The sequence below is a fragment of the Sminthopsis crassicaudata genome, chromosome 1 (assembly GCF_048593235.1).
Source record: "Sminthopsis crassicaudata isolate SCR6 chromosome 1, ASM4859323v1, whole genome shotgun sequence".
NCBI classification, from domain to species: Eukaryota; Metazoa; Chordata; class Mammalia; order Dasyuromorphia; family Dasyuridae; genus Sminthopsis; species Sminthopsis crassicaudata.
In genome coordinates this window covers 64,462,261-64,470,401 of record NC_133617.1, presented here as the reverse complement: position 1 = coordinate 64,470,401, position 8,141 = coordinate 64,462,261, and positions in this window count along the sequence as shown.

The following is an 8,141-nucleotide window of genomic DNA, read 5'->3' as shown; positions in this document are numbered from 1 at the left end:
GTGACTGTATATGTATATATGTGTATATATAAACATAAAAATATCCATACTTAACAGTAGCTTGTTTGGGACAGGTGGGGGAAAGAAAGAGGAATAAAAGGAACAAAGTAAAAAAGGAATAGACAATAGAAAGAAATAAGAAATCAATATCAGGACAAATATCAATATAATTATAAATTAGAAAAAAAATAAAATGATAAATATATGCTAGTTTTTAAAGAACCAACATAATGAATAATTAGCAAGTATAAATTTAAAATAAAATAAAATTAATTTTTTCTGGTTAGCAAGGATTTTTTTCTTTTTTTCAATCTTTCTGCCCTCCCTCTGGAAAAAGAATAAGAAAAACAAAATCTTTGTAACAAGAAAACATAGTCAAGCAAAATTACTATATTTATCGTGTCTAAGGATGTATGACACATTTTTCATTTTCTCTTTCAGGAAGTGGGTAGAATTTGTTTTCTGTAATCACAGGTGATCATTGCTGTCTCCTTAAAGTCCTTAAATCTTTCAAAATTGTTCATTTTTACACTGTGTATTGTAGGATTCTGATTTTTAATCCATTCTGCTATAAATTTTTGGTTTATGGGTTAATCCATCCCATTCATATTCAAAGTTATAATTATTCATTGTATATTTTCCTCCATCCTATCTTTCTTCACTATTGTCTTTACCAGCCAGCCTTTTTTTTTCACCCTATTCCTCTTCTAGTTTATTTCTAATCACTACTTCCCTATTCCACATCCTTTTGAAGAATTTCTCCCTTATCCTCTCCCATTACCTTTTTTCCCCTTTGTACTACCCATTCCTCTAAGAATTCCTCTTTTCTTCTTCTCTCACCCTCCTAAATCTTAATTTACACATTCTTCTACACTCTCACTTTATCCTGTTCCCTCACTGTCATATTTCTTTACAAATTTAGAAGACTTTTTTATAACTATACACACACACACACACACACACACACACACACACACACACACACACACACACATATATATATATATATCTACACATATATATTTCCTTCTTTAACCCAGATCTGATGAGAATAGGGTTCCAGCACTACCCATTCTGCATTCTGCCACCATTCCATTGAATCAGTTTTTCCTTTTGTGCCTCATTTATGTGAGATAATTTCTCTTTTTATCTTTTCCTACACTTTTGCTTTTTAGAATCATAAAACATACTCAACTCTTCCTCAATCTTTCTTTCAAACAACCCAATTACAAATGACAATCTTAAGCATATGGTTTACATTTCAAGATATAAAAAGTTTAAAATTTGTCCTGATTGAATCCCTTGAAATTAGTTTTTGATATTTATATTTCTTCTGGATCTTGTATGTCAATTCACTGTATATCCTTTTTTTTTTTTTTCATTCAAGATTACACTCAGCTTTTCTGGGTAAGTTATTTTTGGCCATAACTCCAATTCTTTCCCACTTCCACATATAGTATTTCAAGACCTGTGATCTTTTAGTGTAGCAGCTGTCAGGATTGTGCAATTCTAATTGTGGTTCTGTAGTATTTGAATTTTTTTTTTCTTATTTTTTTATTCTTATATACTTCTCATTTTTTCCTTAACCTGGAGATTTTGAAATTTAATTATTAAATTCCTGTAGGTTTTCATTCTGAGATCTTTCAGGGGCAATTGGTGAATTTTTTTTTCTATTTCTACTTTCTCCTCCTTTTTTTCCCCCAATAGTAGCTTGGTAGTCCAATGACTCTCATTTTCTTTTCTTGATCTATTCTCTAGAACAGTTGTTTTTCTTATGAGATGTTTCACATTCTCATCTATTTTTTCATTCTTTTTATTTTGTTGTAGTATTGCTTGATAGCTAGTGTCATTCACTTTTCCTTGCCTAATTTTAGTTTTCAAGGAGTTGTTTTCTTCCTTAAGATTCTGGATTTCCTAGTATGGTATAGAGCCATACACCACCATATACCAAGATAAGATCAAAATGGGTCCATGATTTAGGCATAAAGAAGGAGATCATAAATAGATTAGAGGAACAGAGAATAGTCTACCTCTCAGACCTGTGGAGGAGGAAGGAATTTATGACTAGAGGAGAACTAGAGATCATTATTGATCAGAAAATAGAAGATTTTGATTCCATCAAACTAAAAAGTCTCTGTACAAACAATACTAATGCAAACAAGATTAGAAGGGAAGTAACAAATTGGGAAAATATTTTTACAGTTAAAAGTTCTGATAAAGGTCTCATTTCCAAAATATATAGAGAACTGACCCTAATTTATAAGAAATCAAACCATTCTCCAATTGATAAATGGTCAAAAGATATGAAAGACAATTTTCAGATGATGAAATTGAAATTATATCCACTCATATGAAAGTGTTCCAAATCACTACTGATCAGAGAAATGCAAATTAAGACAATTCTGAGATACCACTACATACCTGTCAGATTGGCTAAGATGACAGGAACAAATAATGATGAATGTTGGAGGGGATGTGGGAAAACTGGGACACTAATACATTGTTGGTGGAGTTGTGAAAGAATCCAACCATTCTGGAGAGCAATCTGGAACTATGCCCAAAAAGTTATCAAACTGTGCATACCCTTTGATCCAGCATTGCTGCTATCGGGCTTATATCCCAAAGAAATACTAAAGAGGGGAAAGGGATCTGTATGTGCCAAAATGTTTGTGGCAGCTCTTTTCGTAGTTGCTAGAAACTGGAAGATGAATGGATGTCCATCAATTGGAGAATGGTTGGGTAAATTATGGTATATGAAGGTTATGGAATATTACTGCTCTGTAAGAAATGACCAGCAGGACGAATACAGAGAGGTTTGGAAAGACTTACATCAACTGATGCTGAGTGAAATGAATAGAACCAGAAGATCGCTGTACACTTCAATGCTATATGAAGACGTATTCTGATGGAAGTGGATATCTTCAACATAAAGAAGATCCAACTCACTTCCAGTTGATCAATGATGAACAGAAACAACTACACCCAGAGAAGGAACACTGGGAAGTGAATGTAAATTGTTAGCACTACTGTCTATCTACCCAGGTTACTTATACCTTCGGAATCTAATACTTAACGTGTAATAAGAAAATTGGATTTACACACATATATTGTATCTAGGTTATACTGTGACATGTGTAAAATGTATTGGATTGCCTGTCATCTAGGGGAGGGAGTAGAGGGAGGGAGGGGATAATTTAGAAAAATGATTACAAGGGATAATGTTATAAAAAAAAATTACTCATGCATATATGCTGTCAAAAAATTTTATAATAAAGTGACTTTGTTTTCAATAAAAAAAAAAAGGAAAAAAAAGATTCTGGATTTCCTTTTCCATTTAGTTGATTTTCTTTTCATAGTTTTCTTACATTATACTATGTTTTTTCCCCTAATTTTCTCAATCTCTTTAATTTTTAAAGTCCTTTTCAAGTTCTTCCAAGATCAATTGACATTGCTCTTTGGGGTAGAACAGGCTTTTTTTTTTTTTTTTTCTTCAGTATCTCCCTCTGAACATGAACCTTAGTTTACTCTAACTCTAGTTACTCATAGTAACTGTCTATGATTGGGTTCTTTCTCCTTTGCTTGTTCATTTTAATTTTAATTGTTTTATTTTTGTAGCTTATTCTTATTAATATCTCCAGTCTTGGGGTATAAGCTATGGTATCTCTGGCCTCAGGTTCTTTTCATTGTTATTTGTTGAGCCAACCCTGCCCATATTGCCACTCCTTTCCCCCTCCCTGCCACAACTAGAGCCTCCAGGTACACTATGTTGGAAAATGCTCTTCCTCCCTGAAAAGCCTCCAGTGTCTGTAACTTTCAGTTCTCACCTATGTCCTGGAACTGAAACCAAGAACTCAGCTCTCTTGTTAAGTGCTCACAGTTGGCAGCATCCCTATCCCATGGCTTCTGTACTCATGAGGTGTGTGCTGGTTCCTTCTCAACTTAAGCCCCACTCCCAACCAAGTCTCAGCAACATGACTGGACCTAGCATCTCTCCTCAGAAGAAGGTCCTTCACTGTTCTCCATTCAAATTTCTGATCCCTCACAGTCTATAAGAGAAGATTTTCTTGGCTGTGGCTGTAGCTGAGGCTACCTTCCCATCCCCATGCCCATGTTTCAGTGGAGGTGTTTGCACTTTATCCAGGCTGAGCCTCTGTCCTGAGATCTTTCCTCTGATGTTTTGTAGTTGTCCCAAAAAGACCAACTCTTGTTTATTTTTGCTTCTCTAAGTTCGTCCTGAGGCACTAGCTTGTTTTGTTTATGGAGGAAATTTGGAGAGCTTAAAATTTTCTGATCTACTCTGTCATCTTTCCAAAATCCTCTTTCTAGGAGACCAGTTTTCTAAAAAATATGTTTTAATTTATTATGTATTTTCAAACATTCTTTTCTTTTAAAATTTTGAGATCCAAATTCTTTTTAAATTATTATGTATTTTTAACATTATTTTCTTTTAGAATCCAGCCATTCTGGAGAGCAATCTGGAATTATGCCCAAAAAGTTATCAAACTGTGCATACCCTTTGACCCAGCAGCGCTACTACTGGGATTATATCCCAAAGAAATACTAAAGAGCGGAAAGAGACATATATGTGCCAAAATGTTTGTGGCAGCTCTTTTTGTTGTAGCTAGAAACTGGAAGATGAATGGATGTCCATCAGTTGGAGAATGGTTGGGTAAATTGTGGTATATGAAGGTTATGGAATATTATTGCTCGGTAAGAAATGACCAGCAGGAGGAATACAGAGAGGCTTGGAGAGACTTAAATCAACTGATGCTGAGTGAAATGAGCAGAACCAGAAGATCACTGTACACTTCAACAACAATACTGTATGAGGATGTATTCTGATGGAAGTGGAAATCTTCAACATAAAGAAGATCCAACTCACTTCCAGTTGATCAATGATGGACAGAGGTAGCTACACCCAGAGAAGAAACTCTGGGAAGTGAATGTAAATTGTTAGCACTAATATCTGTCTGCCCAGGTTGCATGTACCTTCGGATTCTAATGTTTATTGTGCAACAAGAAAATGATATTCACACACATGTATTGTACCTAGACTATATTGTAACACATGTAAAATGTATGGGATTGCCTGTCATCGGGGGGAGGGAATAGAGGGAGGGGGGGATAATTTGGAAAAATGAATACAAGGGATAATATTATAAAAATATATATATAATAAAAAATTTTTAAAAAAAGTTTTACAAAAAAAAACAACATTATTTTCTTTTAAAATTTTGAGATCCAAATTCTTTTAAAATTATTATGTATTTTTTAACATTATTTTCTTTTAAAATTTTGAGATCCAAATTCTCTCCCTTTCTCCCTTTGCCTCGCCCTTCCCTATCACCTGAGAAGGCAAGCAATATGATATTCATTATACATCTGAAATACAAAACATATTTTCATATTGCCACATTTTTTAAAAAGTAAGAAAAATAAAGTGAAAAAATTATATTCAATTTGCACTGAGTTTATCGGTTCTCTCTCTAAAGGTAGATAGCATTTTTTTTTTTCGTCATGAGGCCTTTGCAATTATTTTGGATTATTACATTTGATCTGAATAATCAAGTCTTCCACTGTTGACCATCATTACAACATTGTTATTTCTAAATAAAATGAACTTTTTATCCTTGCTTCATTTTACAACAATTCACAAAGGTATTACTATACTGTTTATTAAAACATTCCCTCATCATTTCGCAGTATTCCATCACAATCATATGCCATAACTCATTTAGTCATTCCCAGCTGAAGAGCAGTCTCTTGATTTCTAACTCTGTCACCACAAAAAGAACTACTATAATATTTTTGAACATATAGGTTTTCTTCCTTTTTCTTTGATCTCTTTAGGATACAGACCTATTAGGTATTACTAGGTCAAAGGGTGTTCCCAATTTTTATAGTACTTTGAGCCTAATTACAATTGTTCTCCAGAATGGTTGGACTAGTTTACTAATCCACCAATAGTTCATTAGTGTGCCTATTTTTCCCTCATCCCATCCAGCATTTGTTACCTTTGATAGATATGAATAATTTTAATGCGCCTTTCTCTAATCAATAGTGATTGAAAACAGTTTTTTTTTTCATATAACTATAGATGGCTTTGATTTCTTTTTCTGAAAACTGCCTGTTTATATCTTTTGATCATTTATCAGTTGGAAAATGGCTCTTATTTTTTATAAATTTGATTCATTTTAAACAATATGTATTTGAAAACAAGGCCTTTATCAGAGAAACTTGATGTAAAAATTTTATTATTACTTTATTGTCTATGGAATCTTTTAGCAAAATGTAGTTTCCTTGATTAGCCTACTTCTAATTAAGTCTATTTTTACTTTTGTTTTGTCTGAGATGCTTGCTATCCTAATGGTTTTTTTTTAGTTCAGCTGAAACAGATTAGATTCTGCTCCATCCTCTATTTTACCATGTTTTAACTGTCTCTTGTAAATAACATATTGTTGAATTCTGATTCATATTCCATTATTCTCTTTTATTTTATGAGTGAGCTCAACCCATTCACATTCACAATTATGATTACTAACTGTGTGTTCCCCTCCATCTCATTTTCTTCTGTTTCTTCTTCTCACTCTCTTTTTATTCTGTCCCTCTTCAAAAATTTATTTTGCTTTTAACTACTGCCTTCCTTACCCTAACTGTTGTCCCTTTAATCATCTCCACCTCTTTCTCTTTTCCCTTCCATTTCCTTATTGGGTATGTTACATTTCTATCTATTCCTGAGTGTGTGTATATAATATATCCAATTCCAGTGAGAACAAGGTTCAAGCATTGCCTGCCATTCCCCTATTTTCTCCTTCATTATAAAATTTCTTCCTTGAACACCTCTTTTATGTGAGAAAATTTCCCCATTCTACTTCTCCTTTCTCCTTTCTTCAGTGCATCCTTTTTTCTTGCCTCTTCTTTTTTTTTTTTAGATCTTTCCAACATAATTGATTCATATCCATGTCCTCTGTGTTTGTAAATTCTTTTTAACTGCCCTAGTAATGATAATGTTTTTACAAAATTACAGGTATCATATTTTCATATAGGAATTTAGTTTAAATTTATGTCACTCTTTCATGTTTGCCTTTTTATATTTCTCTTGACTCTTCTGATTGAATGTCAGATTTTTTATTTGGTTCTGATATTTTCATAAGGGATCTTTAAAAATATTTCATCAAATATCCATTTCTTACCCTGAAAGATTTAACTCATTTTTACTTGGTAAGTGATTTTTGGTTATTATCCCACCTTCTCTGCCTTCTGGAACATCATATTCCAATTCTTCACTCCTTTAATGCGAAGGTTGCTAAATCTTGTATAACCCTGACCATGGCTCTCAGATATTTCAATTGTTTGTTTCTGGATGCTTAAAGTATTTTCTTTTTGACCTGGGAGCTCTGAAATTTGGCTATAATATTCCCAGGAATTTTCATTTTGGGATCTTTTTCAGAAAGTGATTAGTTTGTGCATACCCTTTGACCCAGCAGTGTTTCTACTGGGCTTATATCTTAAAGGAGGGAAAGGGACTCACAAATGCAAAAATGTTTGTGGCAGCTCTTTTTGTAGTGGCAAGAAACTGGAAAATGAATGGGTGCCCATCAATTGGAGAATGGCTGAATAAGTTATGGTATATGAATGTTATAGAATATTATTGTTCTGTAAGAAATGATCAACAGGATGATTCCAAAGAGGTCTGGAGACTTACATGAACTGAAACTAAGTGAAATGAGCACAACAGGAAATCAATATACATGGCAACAACAAGACTATATGACTATCAATTCTGATGGATGTGGCTCTCTTTAACAATGAGATGATTCAAAACAATTCCACTTGTTCAGTGATGAAGAGAGCCATCTACACCCAGAGAGAGGATTTGGGGGAACCAAGTGTGAATACAGCATAGCATTCTCACTCTTTCTATTATTGTTTGCTTGCACTTTGTTTTCTTTCTCCTTTTTTTTTCTTCTTGATCTGATTATTCTTGTTCAATAAGATAACCGTATAAATAAATAAATATATATATATACATACATAAATATATTGGATTTAACATATATTTTAACATCTTTAACCTGTATTGTACTACCTGCCATCTAGGGTAGGTGGGGGGGAAGAAGGGTATAATTTAGAACAGAAGG